Source organism: Telopea speciosissima, chromosome 2, assembly GCF_018873765.1.
Source record: "Telopea speciosissima isolate NSW1024214 ecotype Mountain lineage chromosome 2, Tspe_v1, whole genome shotgun sequence".
Classification (NCBI taxonomy): Eukaryota; Viridiplantae; Streptophyta; class Magnoliopsida; order Proteales; family Proteaceae; genus Telopea; species Telopea speciosissima.
The window spans coordinates 46,830,020-46,847,711 of record NC_057917.1 but is presented as its reverse complement, the minus strand read 5'-3'; positions in this window follow the sequence as shown (position 1 = coordinate 46,847,711).

The window sequence follows — 17,692 nt, the reverse complement described above, 5'->3', positions numbered from 1 at the left end:
ACAGCTAGGCGTGGAATGACCGCCAAAGGCGCCATGGCAAGGGCTGGATGGTCATTCCATGTCCTGCTGTGTCTAGGCGCAGTACCCAGACCTTGGACACAACTGGGTAGGGGTATCAACTAGTCGGACTCAGTCGAGTTCGGTTGGGCCTAGCCAGGCCTCACAGTGCTTAAAGCTTGCATCGTGACCATCTATTTAAGTCTTCGGGCTGGGCCTGGTCGGGTTTCGAACTAGTGTAATCGGGCTTTAAGCGGACTATGGGCATGTTTAACTCTAAACGGGCCTTAACAGATTAAGAGTAATAGAATAAACAACTTATCTTTTTCTTCCTTGCTTCTTAGGTTTATTAGTTTTGATCAACGGAGAAAAAAAAATCCTAATCATGTGATCCTCAAAATATGGGTTTATAAGTTAATCAAGGTATCAATTAAAGCCCAACGTTTTATGGGCTAACGTTGGGCTTACTCATGCTACAATGCTACATGGATCAAGCTATTGCATCAGTTTTGATATGAGAGTGAGTGAGAACATATTATAACATATATGTGTGTATTAATAACCTAATCCATCGATCAAGAGGTGAAAATTTTCAAGACACATTAAATTAAAACCTAATCGATCATCCAAAGACCAAACATGCCACTAAAATTTATAAATATTCAGTTCACAAGGTTTCAAAACTAGCAAATAAGGTCGGGCTAGCATTCGGTCGGTCCAATCGAGCGCCCGATGGGCTAAGACCCCACACTTGTACCACCCGATTACTAGACGTGACAGGCTTAAGCCCGACGTGTTTAATAAATGGGGTTGGGGTAGGCCGAGCTTTCGCCGGTCGGGCTTGGAATTGACACCTCTACGACTGGGTGGCATTCTTTCACCTTATTATTATTATTATTATTATTATTATTATTATTATTATTAGAGTAAACTACTTGTACAACCCCTGAGGTTTGTCCCATTTACTTGTACACCCCCTACTTTTAAAAATTTACTTTCAGACCTCCTGGGAGTTACGGAATACCTATTCCGTCAGGGTGAACCTGTTAAGTGATGATGTTAGCAGGCCATATATTCGTAAAAGGCCAAAATACCCTTATGGCGATAGGAGTTTACCATATACCCTTTTGGATAAATTAGAATCTATTGGAGCAAAAAATCGAGTTTGAGAGTAACCCCCTATGTCTGACTACAGTGAAGAAGTAACCTGCAACTCTATGGAGAATTTGTGAACCACGAAAAAACTCAGTACAAAGAGTTTCATTCCTCTTTCTTTCCTTCATTCAATCAATCTCAGCCAAAAGGCTCAACGTCCCTGAAAATGTGTCAAATGTAGCCATTGTCGTTTGCCCTAAATCACTATCCAGCTTCAATCAAAGGTAGTCATTGTCGTCGCTTACTTTTTTTATTTATTGGGGTGTGTGTGTGTGTGTGTGTGTGTGTGTTTATTGAACTAATTGAAGTCGCATGTTTCTTATGTGGTTCTTATTCTCTTGTATGATTAACTGACAAAGGAGCCCAAACCGATATCTTAAGTAATCAGGGCTGCAAACTAATATCATCTTTTAGTGAACTTGGATTGAGATGGAGAAGCCATCAGTTTTTTTACATAAGGCTTAATTCCAATCTGTTGTTTTGCCCCTTTCTTGGAGAATTTAAATGATGCAAAACATTTTGGTTTCTTTTTCTTTTGGTTGCCCCTACAAAATTGTCTATTCTTGGCCTTAATGAAGTTGGATTGCTCCTGTTATCATCAAAATGTTAAATAAAGAATTTATGAAGTAGGGGAATAATTGACATTGCTAAATCACTTACGTTTAGAAGTCTTTTGAAACATTATACAGCCTTAGACATTCACACTCTTAGGGGTGAAAGTAGAAACAAAACTCTTGTTGATCTAAGATTTAAGTAAATGGATCAATTCTTGCACAGTGGATGGAGCTGATGATCCAAATCAGTATTGCATCGAATGATTTAGGGTCCTTTACCAATCTATCTATATTTACATGACTAAGAGTGCATTGTTCAATCATTGAAGAGCTGAATCTCTAGTTTTTAAGAGGTGCACAACCTGTTTACTTTTAGTGACCTTTCCACTTGTCTTAGCCAAATCTTTATTTAATCCTTCTTGCTTTTATGCTTTTAAACATAAAATGGGAATATTAGTGTTAGTCCTTTTCATTTCATTTTAAATTTATGAGATTAGTGCACCCAGCCATGTATGACAAGACAATACGAGGATTTATGCAGGGCATGGGCATTGGGCAGCACCTGGCAGACAGTGATATTGGAACTAATAGTCTTTACTACCTGGGACATAAACTAAATAAGTTTTGCTTTTTTATTTTAAATTTTCTTATATAATTTCAATCTCACCTCATGTTAGGATTTATGCATGGGCCTCTTGCTGTTGTCATACTTTGTCAGTGTATCAGAATGCTTTGTTCTAATTCCAATTTGACCTGGTTCAATGGAGTCTATGTTTGGATTAGGATTTAAGGACTCAAATAATAGGAAAACCATTATACTATACATGATATTCATCAACTAGTTATCATCTTCTCATATTAATTTGTCATCATGCTATACCTGTAATATGGAAAACATGCTAGTTTTAGTTCATTTGATGCTTATGTCTTCTTATCTACTCTTTGTCAATTGTATAACAATGAATGGAGTATATAAAATTGAATACAATTGGTATATGGAAAAGGATATAAAATTTGTTGACAAGGACAAGTATAGCTACTTAGACATGTTCTCAGACATATACAATGGAGTAATCAAACATGTCCCTATAGGCCATAATGTGACATTTAAGGTGAAAGTTATACTCCTGAATAATGAGGAAAAGGAATTGACAAACGATACATAGGTCAATAGCATTTTTTGATGAATTTGGGATGAATATCATTAGAGTGTTTGTGTATGGTCTGAAATATAGCAAGTCTGACTGTAAAGGCATAATCAATGGACACCCCAATCATATTGTTTATAGAGAAGAACAACCTCGGTCAGCAAGAAGAGCAAAGCAACCAGTGAGAAGGAGTCCAACTTGTTGAAAATGTGTCTATCAGCTCCTAGGGTTAGTGTATCTCGGTTAGGACCTAGCTTCTAGGTGTCCCATAATATGGCTGTAATAGGTAGTCCTAGTTCTAGTTGGTTAGTCTTAGTCCTAGTTGTTAATCGTAATCCTAGTAGCTTTCCTAGTTCTATTATGATTTCTATTATTTCCTAATTCTTGTAATTCATAATAGGATTGGGAATGATTCCTAGTTAGACTAGGAGTCCTATTTTGTTAGCTGATTTCAGATATAAATAAATGAGAGGGGATTGGATATCTTAATCACTTCAATCTCCAGTCCCCTTCTCTCTTCTCCATCTCTTCTCTTCTCCACTCTCTCTCGGCCTTGATTTTCTGTTGTTTACTTTGTTACATGGTATCAGAGCTCGAACATGGCCTTAAAAGAGAGCATTTTCTCGCATGTTTAGTGCCCTTTATAAAAAGACCTATTCGAGGGCTTTCAAGAAAAAAAGAAAAAAGATCTTTCAGCATTGCCAAGAATGGAAGTTTGATTGATTGAATCAGATTCTGGTTTGAAGTTCCTCTCAAGCTTCTTATAAAGGGGTGTAGCACCCTATGTTGCATACTCTTTCAGATTAAACCCTAGATGTAAGTTTTAAAATTGACAATTAGGGTTTATCACTTACCTAAGTTCGATTGGAGATAAGTATTGCTTTGCTTTGAATTCATCTCAGTGAAATACATCAAATTTTCTGCTCTACTGTACCTACGGAATCTCTTGAAGATAATCTACATCAACTTCTTCTCCAATCGATCTTGTACCTACTGCAGGACCTTGCATTTGATATCTACTTTACCAACAACCCTCGATCCATCTTCTCTACTGATATTTGAGGTTGGCATACCCTACTCCTATTTCTATTGAAGTTGGGTTATCAAACCCTAATCTACTCCTGCTGCTATTGAGTTTGGGTTGTTTTTTAACCCTTATTTGGTTCTATTTAAGCATAAATCCCTATTACTACTGCTACTGCTGATCCCTAAAAACTCAATCCTTGTTGAAGAGTTTGGATCTCAATACCTGTTGCTTTGATTGGGTTATTCGAAACCCTAATTTGGTTATGTTCTAGATCTAGTTATTACTACTGTTGCTGTTGGTTCTAGTGGTTTCGATCCACCTAAATTTGGGATCTTTTAAACCCTAGATCTATTACTACTGTTGTTGCTACTTGTGATTAATCATAGTCTTTACTATGGTTGATCCTGAACCACCTTCGGACAATGTCCAAGTTTAGATTACTACTATTAAACTCTCAGGAGTTTCAAATTATATTTTATGGGCCCAAGCTGTGCAAGCCTACATTCATACCAAAGGTAAACTCAAATACATTACTGATGACCCTCTTAATTGAGATCCAGAGGATTCTACTATTATTGCTGCTTATGATGAATGGATGCATGAAAATTCTATCATCAAGATCTGGTTATGAAATAGTGTTGAACCTACTATTGCATCCAATGTGATGTTTCACTCACTTGCTAAGGATGTCTGGAATGACTACGTGAAAGCTTTTCTCAAGAAAGGAATATCTCCCGCATGTATGACCTCTATGAAAAACTTTTTACTTTCCAACAGCGAGATAAAACCTTGAATGAATATTTTTCCAGTTACAAGGGCATAGTCGAAGAACTCGGATACATCAACCCCTAACTACCAATCTTGATCAGTTGAAACAGCAACAAGCTGAGTTTCATGTTGCAAAATTTCTTGTTGGACTACATCCTGACTACCAATTTGTGAAGAGTCAGTTGCTCATAAGGGAGAAGGCCCCTTCTCTTACTGAAGTTTTCTCACGTATTAATCGTTTAGCTACTCCATCAAAACCTGATAATCCTTCTAAGGACAACTCAGCCTTTATTGCTAATCAGGGGCGAGGACGTGGTCGTGGCCAATTCAAAGGCCGTGGCCGTGGCACTGGTGGGCGAGGTACAGGTTTTCAACCCATTGACAAGTCTGCCCACTAGTGTTCGTAGTGTGGTAAACTAAATCATACTATGGATATATGTTGGGCCAAGCATGGAAAACCTGAGTGGGCAAATGAACTAGCCAATACTACCATGACTGACTCTATTTCTGAGAAACCTATTGGTGATGCAAATCAGAGTTCAAGTGCTTCACCCTCTGTATCTCGTGATGACTACAACCAGCTGGTTAAACGTCTACAACAACTTGAGGTTGCATCTGCCTCCACTTCTACCGCCACCCTTGCATATAAAGGTAAATCTGTTTTTTATCGTTCTTCCACTTCATGGCTTATCGATTCCGGTGCTTCCTATCACAAGACTGGTAAGTCCAGTTTATTTTTCATCTTCAATAAATAATGTTCACACCTCTTCCAATGTCATCCTTGCTGATGGGTCCTTTACTAAGGTAGTTGGTCATAGAACTATTTCTCCAATAGTTTCCTTAACCCTCTCCTGTTTTTCATGTTCCCAAATTACCTGTTAGTCTTTTATCTGTTAGTTAAATTACTAAGTCCCTTAACTGTTCTGTAACCTTCTACCCTTGTTATTATGTCTTTCAGGGCCTTTAGACAAGGATGATGATTGGTGGAGGGCTTGAGCGCAATGGGTTGTATTACCTGGATGGCGGACCTTCCACTACTGCCACCTCTACTACCACACCTTCTACCATGCAATGGCATCTACGCCTTGGTTACCCGTCTATACCTAAACTCCAGTTAATGGTTCCTAGCTGCAAGTCTACCTCATATCTTGAATGTGAAGCTTGTGAACTAGGCAAACATCACCGTACCTTGCCCGTACTACACCTAGAAGTTCTTCATTGTTCTCTTTAGTTCACTCCAACATTTGGGGACGCTGTCGAGTTCATAATAGGTTAGGATTTTCTTATTTTGTTAGTTTTGTGGATGATTATTCCCGTTCAACTTGGGTTTATCTGTTAAAGGACCGGACTCAATTTATTACAGTATTAAAATTTTTTTATTAGGAAATAAAAACTCAGTTTGACGCATAAAATTTTTTTGTTCTGATAATGCTCTTGAATACACTTAGACTGAGATTTTTGATTTTTGTCTCACTCATGCTATTGTTCACAAAACTAGTTGCTCCTACACTCCACAGTAAAATGGAGTTGCCGAATGCAAAAATCGGCACTTACTAGAAGTTGCCCGGTCCATTATACTCCACATGAATGTCCCCAAACGATTTTGGTGTGAAGCTGTCCTTACTGCCTATTACCTTATTAATCATATGCCATCCTCAATTTTAAATAATAAGGTTCCCTTTTCTATTCTTTACCCAGATAATCCCTTATTTTCGTCTCCACCCCACGTTTTTAGCTGTGTTTTGTTCATATTCTTCACCCTACCATTGATAAACTATCTCCTCAGTCCATTAAATGTCTTTCCTTAGTTACTCTCGTACTCAGAAAAGGTATAAATGTTTTGATCCAATTTCTCATTAATAATTTATTAGTGCTGACATCACCTTTCTTGAGAGTACTCCATATTTTTCTGGTCCTTCACCCACAGTCCACAATGAAGATCTTCTAGGTCCACCATTACTAGTACCTATTCCCTTGGCCTCCCCTCACCTGATTTAGGTCTATAACCGTCGTCACCATCACCCATAGACTTTACCATCCACTGCTCCTATGATGCTAGCCCCCACTATCCCAACAACAGTGCCTGGTCCATTACCCTCTACTCTCAGTGTTCTGGATGTGCCATCTACTACAGCCGACGCTGCTTCACCCAGTCCTCCATCTGACTCTAATGCTGAAGGTTCCATTGACCAACCTATCACTGTCCGTAAAGGTACTCGCTCATGTACTCAAAAATCCCACAAATCCTTAACTGTTCATCCTATTGAGCAATATGTTTTCATTTCTCACATTCCCCCACATTATCACCCTTTTGTTGCTGCCATATCTAGTCACTTAGTCCCTAAAACCCACCATGAGGCGTTCTCTCACCGTGGTTGGAAGGCTGGTATGGATACTGAGATGGATGCGCTATTATCTAGAATACTTGGACTTTGATTTCATTATCCATTGGGAAGGACCCGGTTAAGTATCGGTGGATTTACAATATCAAATATAATCCTGACGGTTCTGTCGAGCGGCTCAAGGCTCGATTGGTTGCTAAAGGCTATACTCAGACTTATGATGTTGATTACTTTGAAACCTTCTCTCCTGTTGCCCTACTGAATTCAGTTCGTATCGTTATTTCTTTGGTTGTTAATTGTTATTGGCCCTTATATCAGATGGACATTAAAAATGCTTTTCTCTATGGTGATCTTCACGAGGAGGTTTATATGGAGCAACATTCAGGGTATGTTGCTCAGGGGGAGAATTTAACCATAGTTTGCAAACTTCGTAAGGCAATTTATGGGTTGAAATAATCTCCAAGAGCATGGTTTGATAAGTTTAGCTCCATTATCACTTAGGTTGGGTTCTCACAATGTTATTCTGACCATTCTATTTTTGTTAGTCATCGAAACAACAAATTGGTGGTGATGGTAGTCTATATGGATGATATTATTATATCTGGTAATGATGCTTCTGGTATTGCTCAAGTTAAATCATATCTTCATCAACATTTTCAGATGAAAGACTTGGGTGTTCTTAAATATTTCCTTGGTATTGAAGTCTTGAGAAGCAAGAAAGTTGTTAGCTTATCTCAAAGGAAGTATGTTCTTGATCTTCTAACTAACACTGAAATGTTTGCTTCCAAGCCCGCAGATACTCCCATGGACCCCCATTAGAAACTTGGGTCCATTGAGAGTGACAATTTTTCTGATGTTCACCGGTATAGACGATTGGTTGGGAAACTCATCTATCTTACTATCACTCGCCCAAATATATCTTTTGTTGTTGGAGTTAATAGTCAGTTTATGCAACATCCAAAGAAAACTCACTGGGATGTTACTTGCCTTGTGTTGCGATATCTAAGGAGTGCTCCGAGTAAGGGTCTTATCTATAAACCTAATCGGAGTGCTCCAAGTAAGGGTCTTATCTATAAACCTAATCGGAGTGCTAATCTTGTTGGATTTTTGGATGTTGATTGGGCTGGTGCTGATGATGATAGGCGTTCTAGTACTAGTTATTGTACCTTTGTGGGCCAAAATTTGATCACCTAAAAAAGCATGAAACAAACTACTATCGCTCGATCTAGTGTTGAAGCAGAGTTTCGAGCCATGGCCCATACTACGGCTGAGTTGATGTGGGTCATATCATTGCTCCAAGAGTTGGAATTTTCTATTTCTGAATCGATGAAGATGTATTATGATAATCAAGCTGCTACTTATATTGCTAGCAATTCAGTGTTTCATGAGAGGACTAAGCACATTGAAGTTGACTGCCATTTTTTTCGAGATGCTGTTTTAAAGAAGTTGATTTCTACTCCCTATGTTTTTACTGCCAATCAACTAAGTGATGTTTTCCAAGCCCCTGTTTGGACCTGCCTTCAGAAGAAATTGTTCCAAGCTAGGCCTTGGTGATTTGTACGCTCCAGCTTGAGGGAGAGTGTTGAAGATGTGTCTATCGGCTCCTAGGGTTAGTATATCTCGGTTAGGGTACTCCTAGTCCTAATCGAGATACCTAGCTTCTAGGTGTCTCATAATATAATTGTAATAGCTAGTCCTAGTTCTAGTTGGTTAGTCTTAGTCCTAGTTGTTAATCCTAAACCTAGTAGGTTTCCTAGTTCTATTATGATTTCTATTATTTCCTAATTCTTGTAATTCCTAGTAGGATTAGGAATGATTCCTAGTTACACTAGGAGTCCTATTTTGTAAGCTGATTTCAGATACAAATAAAGGTTATGAGAGGGGATTGGATATTTCGATCATTTCAATCTCCAGTCCCCTTCTCTCTTCTCCATCTCTTCTCTTCTCCACTCTCTTTCGGCCTTGGTTTTCTGTTGTTTACTTTGTTACACAACTGTATGTAGGGCTACTACCAATGCTACTAGTAGCGGTACTGGTACTACTACTGCTATTGCTACTGTTAGGCCCACTGTTACTGATAATGCAAGGGCTCAGAATGTTGCCATTGGAAATGCAACATCTCCTAATAGAAGTGGTGCAACAGGGGTTTGAATAACAATGCATAATCAAGTAGAGGAGTGAATGACAATACAAAATCTATTAGGGGAGTTAGTAATAATGCAACATTTAGCACCAAGGGTTTGAATGAAAATTTTGAGGTTGGTGAGCTAGGTAGCCAGAGTGATGGGACTGATGATGAATGGATACACAAAAGTGACAATGAATGGGATGGGGAAAGTGAAGGAGAAGATAGTCAGAGTGATAAATATGGTTTAAAATGTGAAAGGGAAGGGGATGACAATGATGGTGATTTGGATGGGTATGATTTTTAAGACTTTTATGGACCGTATGTCAATTAGCATGTAACAGATGACGAAGGAAAAGTTAAATTGTAGTTAGGTCAATTATATACTAATGTGAACATGTTCAGTCCTACCCTCCAAGATTTTGTGGTGTAAAAGGGTTTTCAAATGCAATTAAAGAAAAATGAGAGAACTAGAGTGACTGCTGAATGTGCTACATATGGTTGTATTTGGAATTGTATTTTGTTGATGATATATAAGATAAAGTCTTATGAGAGTAAGCACACATGTGATGCAATATTCAACCAAGCATGCTAGAGTTGGTTGGGTTGAAAAATTGCTCATCTTATCAAGTTGAAATGAAGGAACGCCATTAATGAATTTATAAGAAATATCATTTTCAACTTCCTTACATGAAGGTTGGGCATATAGGATTGCTCAAGAAATAAATGAAGGTAGTTATGCAAGGTCATATGCTTAGTTACTTGCATATGGTGAGTTAGTTCTGGAGAAAAACCCTGGGAGTAAATTCATAATAAAGTATGAGAAAAGATAAGAGCATAAGATGTCACACAATCTTGTGTTTTTTTGAGTCTTTATTTATTTCTGTGCATGTGTAAGAGGTTTCTTAGGGTGTAGATCATTTATAGGTCGTGATGACTGTCACCTCAAGGGCAAGGTATGGTGGAGTACTATTGTCATCAATATTAGTGGATGGGAACAAATGATTGTTCCCTATTGCATATGTTGTAGTAAAGGTGGAATGCAAAGAAAGTTGGTTGTTTTTTCTGAATGCTTTAATGGTGAGGTCTCGCAATGATTCTCCCACAATGAGGGGCAATTCGACCGACTCTTCAATGTTAGCAGTAGAACCAGAAAAACCATATAAAGATGTACCTTCATGCTGAAGGTTCTCTTCTTCGAACCTAAATTGCTTGTAGGCGTTATATGACAAGATGTCAACGGATGCTCCAATATCAATCAACACCCAATGAACAATCCGTTTTACGATCACTGCTTGTATGATCATTGCATCATCATGTGAGAAGCTTAGTTCTTCAAGATCTTCATCCATGAATGTGATGACAGGGTTTGGCTTCGCTCTTTTGTTATGCATCTCTACTATGCCAACAAACCGAGCATGGACTTTTGCTTTCCTGACCGATTCCTGGCCAGGTCCTCCAAAGATTGTGAGGATGTTGGCCCCTACCGGCTGGTTGGCTTTGAAGCTCGAACGATGCTCTTCTGCTTTCCTTGTGGCATCTTCCTGGTCAATCCTGCTATCCCTCGACTCATCATTATGAGATTGACTTCTTCCTTCATCTCCCGCTTGAACTGCCTGCTTGTCGTCCTTCACATATCGGCAAAGACAACGAGCTTGGATCAACTTTTTGATCTCCTTCTTAAACTACCATCAGTCTTTCGTATCATGGTCGTTGTCCCTATGGAACCGGAAATACTTTTTTGAATTTCTTTCCCTAGGCTTTGAATACATTGGCTTTGGCTGCTAAAGGAGTCCCGAATCATGGATCTACATGAGGATCTTTGTTCGAAAAGTATTCAGGGGAGTATACTCTAGGCTCCTTTCCCTTCTCCTATCTTCTTGGCCGCTCGGACATTCATTTCTTTTTTCCATTCCTTCGGTCATCCTTCTCATGTGATGAGCTCTTCTTTTCTTGGACTCCTTGGTCTACATTCTTTCGAGCCTTCAGAATGCCTGCTATGTTCGCAAACTGGTAGCATCTTTTTAAAAGCTTTAACATGGTGTCAGGGTGATCTAACACCATAGATCGGACAAGCCCCTTCTCTGTAATAGTTGTGTACGGTGCATTACACCATGACATCATCTAAAAATCCTTAATGTCCAAATATTTTTTTGGTGAACCAAGTGACATAGTCACGGATTGGCTCATCATGTCTCTACCTTACTACCATGAGGTTGACAGTAGTCTTCTTCTGCATGACACTACTTTGGAAACACAAGACGAAGGCTTTCCCAAGCTCTATAAAGCTCTTAATAGATCCTGACTTCAAACGCAAGAACCATGTGGTTGTTGCTCTTTTCAGCGATTCAGGAAAAGCTCTGCAAGAAACCACATCGCCTCCACCGTAGATGGTCATCATAGCATTGAAGTAGTTGATGTGATCATTTGGATCTATCGTCCCATTGTATGGCACGAAGTTGGTTGGTTTGAATCCGCGAGGCAACTCGACACTCAAGATTTCTAACGAAAATAGGTGATCTCCCGTGAGGGAATGCCCGGGCAGTAATGTTGGCTTGTTGAGACTCTCGAGTCTTGCATTGAGGTCCTATATTCTTCTCTTAAGGTCTTGGTTCGTCAATTTTTTGGACATCGTGATCTGCTATCTGGGCCTACTGCTTCGTTTGTGCGTCCTTCTATGGCCATCGAGTGGGTCCTTCAGGGTACGGTCTCTGTTGGGCTTCCCAAGTTGTATTCCTCCCATCGCCTGCTTTAGCTCTCCGCGTGTTGCTCCTTAGACGAAGATCTCTCAGGCCCGGTTGTGGCCATCGTTGAGTTATGGACCCCACGCTCCTTAGGATGAGCTTGTGTCATCGGGGAGCATCCAGGGAGTATTCCTATTCAGACGGTGGGAGTTGTTGTCTCATGGTGGGATGGTTATGACGATCTTGCCTGACTTTCTGATCTTCGGGCAGAAGGCGTTGTTCCCGCCAAAGGCACTTATGGATTTTGAGTTAGAGATGGCATCTGTTGTGGGGGTACCATGGAAGGAGGCACAGGAAACCTGACAGGGGCCCCTTGCCTAACATTGTCCCTAAGAAAGGCATTGGTTTAAAGGACTTAGAATTATAGATCCCGGACTTGTGCATTGGTGGCCGGTGCATCGAGGTTCAATGTCTCTACTATCATGATGTCTAGAATAGGTGGTGGTAGTGGAAGTCCTTCCGCTAATGGAACGATGTGCGCTTCCAAAAAATAGCTAGGAGTTGGTGCTGCTGGTTCTGTGACTGGATTCTCCTGGTTTGTTTGTCGTTCCACCTGCGAAGCTATCCTCTCGGAGCGACTGATTTTGCCAGCATTTCCCCTGGGAGGACGTCTACTACCCTTCTGGCTGGAGGGGCTAGGTTATGAGTTTAGTGTCACCTTAGTCATCGGTAGAGTGTGATCAAGTGGGTTGGATTGCAAGTATTGTTCCCACCGACAGCGCCAATATGTTGTGTCAAGATACCTCCGATGGGCCCTTCGGAGAATGCGACCTACACAGAGTAGCAAACAGACAAGGGAGGTGAATGCCGGAAGGGTACCGACGGGAACTCTCTAAGTTAGGTCTCTGTAGCAAATAGATGAAACAATAAGAGTGGATGGTTATGACGATCCCACTTTAGTAAACAAATGAAACAAGGTGGGATGGTTGTGACGATCTCGCCCGACATTCTGATCTTCGGGCCGAAGGCATTATTCGTGCTAAAGGCGCTTGTGGATCTTGAGCTAGAGATGGCATTTGCTGTTGGGTACCATGGAAGGAGGCACATGAAACCTGACAGGGCCCCCTTGCCTAACAATGTCCCTAAGAAAGGCATTGGTTTGAAGAACTCTAAACTATAGATCCCGGACTTATGCATTGAGGTTCAATGTCTCTGGTATCATCATGGCTGGAATAGGTAATGGTAGTGGAAGTCCTTCCACTGATGGAACGGTGTGCTCTTTAGGAAAACCGCTAGGAGTTGGTGCTGCTTGTTCCGCGTTCGAATTCTCCTGGTTTGTTTGTCATTCCACCTGCAAAGCTATCCTCCCGAAGCGATTGATTCAGCCAGCATTTCCCCTGGGAGGACGTCATTGCAGAGGGGCCAAGTTGTGACTTCAATGTCACCTTAGTCATCGGTAGAGGGTGATCAAGTGGGTTAAATTGCAAGTATCGTTCCCACAGACGACACCAATTTGGTGTGTCAAGATACCTCCGGTGGGCCTTATGGGGAATGGGACCTGTACAAAGTAACAAATAGATGAAGGAGGTGAATGCCGGTGGGGTACCGACGGGGAACTCTCTGATGCCTAAATTAGGTCTCCTTAGTAAACAGATGAAACAATAAGAGTTTCAAGAATGCGATCCCCTTGCATGGGGTCTTACCTTCCCTTTTATAGGGTTGATTCCCTTTAGTTGAAAGGGTAACATAGTGGTCTTGATTTAACCAATGGTGGGGCCCTCCTATCGTCAAGAGGTGGAGTGTTCTTCTTTTTGGAAATGTGGAGAGTCCCTATCTGATAAGGTCTCCCACATACCGGGGAGCCTTGTTTGGTAAGCATCATTAAATGCTCATTAATGCCATGGAGACGTGGAGAGTGGTTTCCTTCGCTGGATAACCATACTTAGTGGGTGATGATGTGCCAAGGCTTCTGTTGGATAACCATGCTTAGTGGGTGGTGATGTGTCAAGGCCTTTGCTAAATAACCACGCTTAGTAGGTAAGGAGGTGCTTGAGTGTGTAGGGTTACCTTAGGTAGGCTAGTTGATCCAATAGGCGCGCCAGCTTCCTCTTGCTTCTTTTAGTGGCTCTTTGGACTTTTTGGATGGACCTCAAGCGGGTATGATTTACCCGGTTGGCCCGACTGAATATCTTCACCGATACCATGTGTCACATTATCACTATTATATGGCATAGCATAAAGTAAATCTAGAAGTTGTGGTCAATTTATTAGCAAAGTATAGAATTGTTTGTGCTTCCTAAGGTGTTAAGAACCATAGCCGTAGTTACACCCAACTTGAGGAACCTTACGTGTAATTAACCTATCTAAGTATCTATTTACTTTATTGGAAAGTGTTCTCTTTCTGGTTGTGTGGCTCCTGCGCACGTGGGGACATCAAGTGAGGCATCATTTTTGCATTTCATGGGAGCGGGGCGGTCATTTCGTTCCCCATGTGTTTGGGTGCAAGGCACACACATTCCTGGATAGAGTTCTTTTTCCCTTACTTTATATAAAAGGAAAGATTGGACTTGTGCTACTTGATCGTTTTCGGGTTTATGGCCTTAAACTAGTTCAAAATATTATTATCTATAGTTAGTGGCAAATGTTTCCTGCTCAACCCACCAAGGGAAGGTTCTTGATGACCTAAAATATCTAGAATATGGTTTGTTGAATAAATCCCCAAATTTTGGATAGGTAGATCCCAAGGTTCATTGTCATACTGTAGACACTTTATTTTTTTTTTTGGTGAAAAAACCAGCAAAGTAATATATTAGACAAATAGAGGGGGGACGAGGGCCATAGTACAAGCGTTTTTTGTCAAGTTTTTGGCAATAGTCATCCAAAAAGTACTGGTACTAAACCTAAAATGTACATTTCGGGTTAGATCAGATATATATAGCAAGCTATTAAAATAGTTCCACGGCCATGGGCATTTGGTTGGAGATGGAAGAGATTGAGTGATCCACATGTTATCACACGAAACTTCTTTAATCTGCAACCCAATGTAGGCAGCATGGTCTAATCCCTTACGGATAGCAAAAATGTAGTCGACCAAATCCTCAGTAAAACATAACGTTCCTGCATCAAAAAACTTAAACTGTCTATCTACCAAAATGAGATAGGCCCATCCAGCCTCAGTCAGTCCAGGGGAACTGAAACTTGCACAAATTAAGATAGGATAATCATAACTAGGCAAACGAAATGAGGAAGGATGTAGGGATATTTGTAAATCATTTGCCATACAATCCTGGGAGAAAAAGGAAGAAGGATATAAATTCAGATCCACAATCCATTTATGAACAACCTTTAAAACCCATAATGGGTTAGGTTGTTCAGACCCAACCACAACCTTGTTCCTACTTGCCCAAATATAATAGCAAGTAATAATAAAAACACTAAAAAACCAGGACAACATAAGTGTATTAGACCGAAAGTGATAGTAGAAAAACCGACAGAAAAGACTGAAATTAGCAAAGCCCAGAGAGTCAGGCCTTAGCCCCAGTGGTCCTGCTGCCCAGATGCGTTTAACCCAATCACAAGAAAGGAAAATGTACCATAGAGATTCAACACCATTTCCACAGAGAGCATAGGTAGAGTCAATCTGGATCCATTTCGATAAAATATCCTTGGTGGGAAGTCCTGCATTGAGCAAACACCAGAAGAAAATTTTAAACTTAGGATGAAGCTGAAGTTTCCAAAAAAATTTCCACCAACCAACAAAATTATCAGAAGTTCCTGTAGTGGAAGATAAAGTTCTTACTGCAAATTTAGTGGTAAAAAGACCGGATTTAAAACACCACCATTGATCAACAGAAGCAGAAAACTTAATTGCCTGAACAAGATGAGCAACAAAGGGAGGAAGACATTTCTTGAGAAGATTAAGATTCCAAATATTACCATTTTTAAAATGACTAACTGTCTACAACTTAGCATCAGACTTTAATGGTGTAGTAGCAGTATGAGAGAGATTACCCGAGAGCGAAGGGATCCATTTATCATACCAGAAAGAAGTATTGCACCCGTTGCCAATCTGTCGACACACCATGCTCTCCAATTCAGGAATAACTTGTGCAATACTATTCCAAGTCCAAGAACCCTTTTTGGCTCTAGTGGCAGGGTCAAAGAAACTGTATTTAGGGACCTACCTTGTTTTCAAGATACGAGCCCACAAAGAAGAAGGCTCATTGATTAATTTCCAACCTAGTTTTAAGAGTAAAGCTTTGTTATGGTGGTCCGCCTTTCTAAATCCCAAGCCCCCACAAGTCTTAGGGCGACACATTATTTTTGTCACCTTAGAAAACATGAATGGCAATGATGAGAAAGATTACCATGGACTTAGTTTAAGCTTTCTTGAGTAGCTTAGGGTCTTCCACGCCTCTAGCTTCATTTAGAATCATTCTATAAATAGAAAAATGCCTTTGTCAGGGTTTCCAGGTCCAAGCCAAATTGGTAGTCGATAAATTCATATTTTGAATGTGTTAATTCGATAATTTATGTGGTTTTCAAAATAAGTTTTACTCATATTTGATAGACCAACCCGGTTTGGACTCAACCTAGGTTTGAACTTGGCCAAAAAATGTGAAGTAGTTTTTATATGGTAGAGTCGACATGCAATAACAATTTGTCAATGTTATTCAATGATGGCCAATCGACGTCAATGAGAGCTGGCTGAAAAATTGTAGACGTCGACTGATCTACATTCAACATCGACTCAAGCACCTCAACTCTTCGGCTTCATATTACTAGGAGTGAAAAAACAAATTGGACTTTTGGAGTCTATTTACTTCCAACACATCTTCAGAGTGTTTCAACACTTCTTAGACATCTCACCATGTAGTTTGGAGTAAGCAGGAAACCTTGCCAAGTACAGGGTTGAACCCCCTTTGATTGGTTGAAGGATTTTATTCTTATTTTGTTACAATTAATGCCAAATTGGCTCTATCTAACTCAAAATTCAATAGTTTTGAATGAGGTTTGTTTCTATTTGAAGCAAAGACTTCATAAGATAACCTCAAGTTATAAAACAAGGCTTTACCACCACCTAGCTGATCCGGGCATCTTTTTCAATTGTTTGAGATTCTTAGAGTTGCAACAATGTTATTATTGGAGAGAATTGCAGCTAAAAGATGTTGCCTTCTGAGTTGTGCACGCCTTCTAACCTTGTCCTTGAGTTATCCACTTATCCTCAAGCCAGATACATTTATTTTATTTTGTTTGATTTCGTTTAATATATCTTTCATCTTTCGATTTCTGCAACCTCTTTTATGTTTCTTTGTTTTTTTGGTTCATGCATAATATATCTCATGCATAAAGTCATTGTTTTTTAGAGAGTTCTTAGGTTTGTTTTGTTTATATATATATCATCCTTGTTTTGATCGTGTTTTGTTTTGATTTTCATTGCATCATTGACTTGTTGTTATGTTTAAGTTCTGTAAACCATATTAGGTTCTTTATTTAATATGCATCTATCCTTAAAAAATAAGCGTAAGGCATGTGACATAAGTCATGTGATAGATACCCTATCTATTTGAGAGAGGATATCCTTGGAATTGGGTTCAAAGGATAAAGAAGAAGTCACCGGATGACTTGTATAGTACTACCATTGGCTAAAAACACTTTCCAAAGGAACAACTCAAAGCTTAGTTTGACTTATGATTTGTCTACCTATACCCCGGAATTTTTCTTTGGCATCGATAGTTCAGTTCATTTGAAATGCAAAGAGTCCAATTAGTAACACCCCACCACCCTACTCCAAGAACTTGGAGTAAATCCATTCCACCCACAAGGGGTAACCAAACATATCTTCCCATACCTACCTACCACATTATAAGTCCGTCAAACATTAGGCCCTTT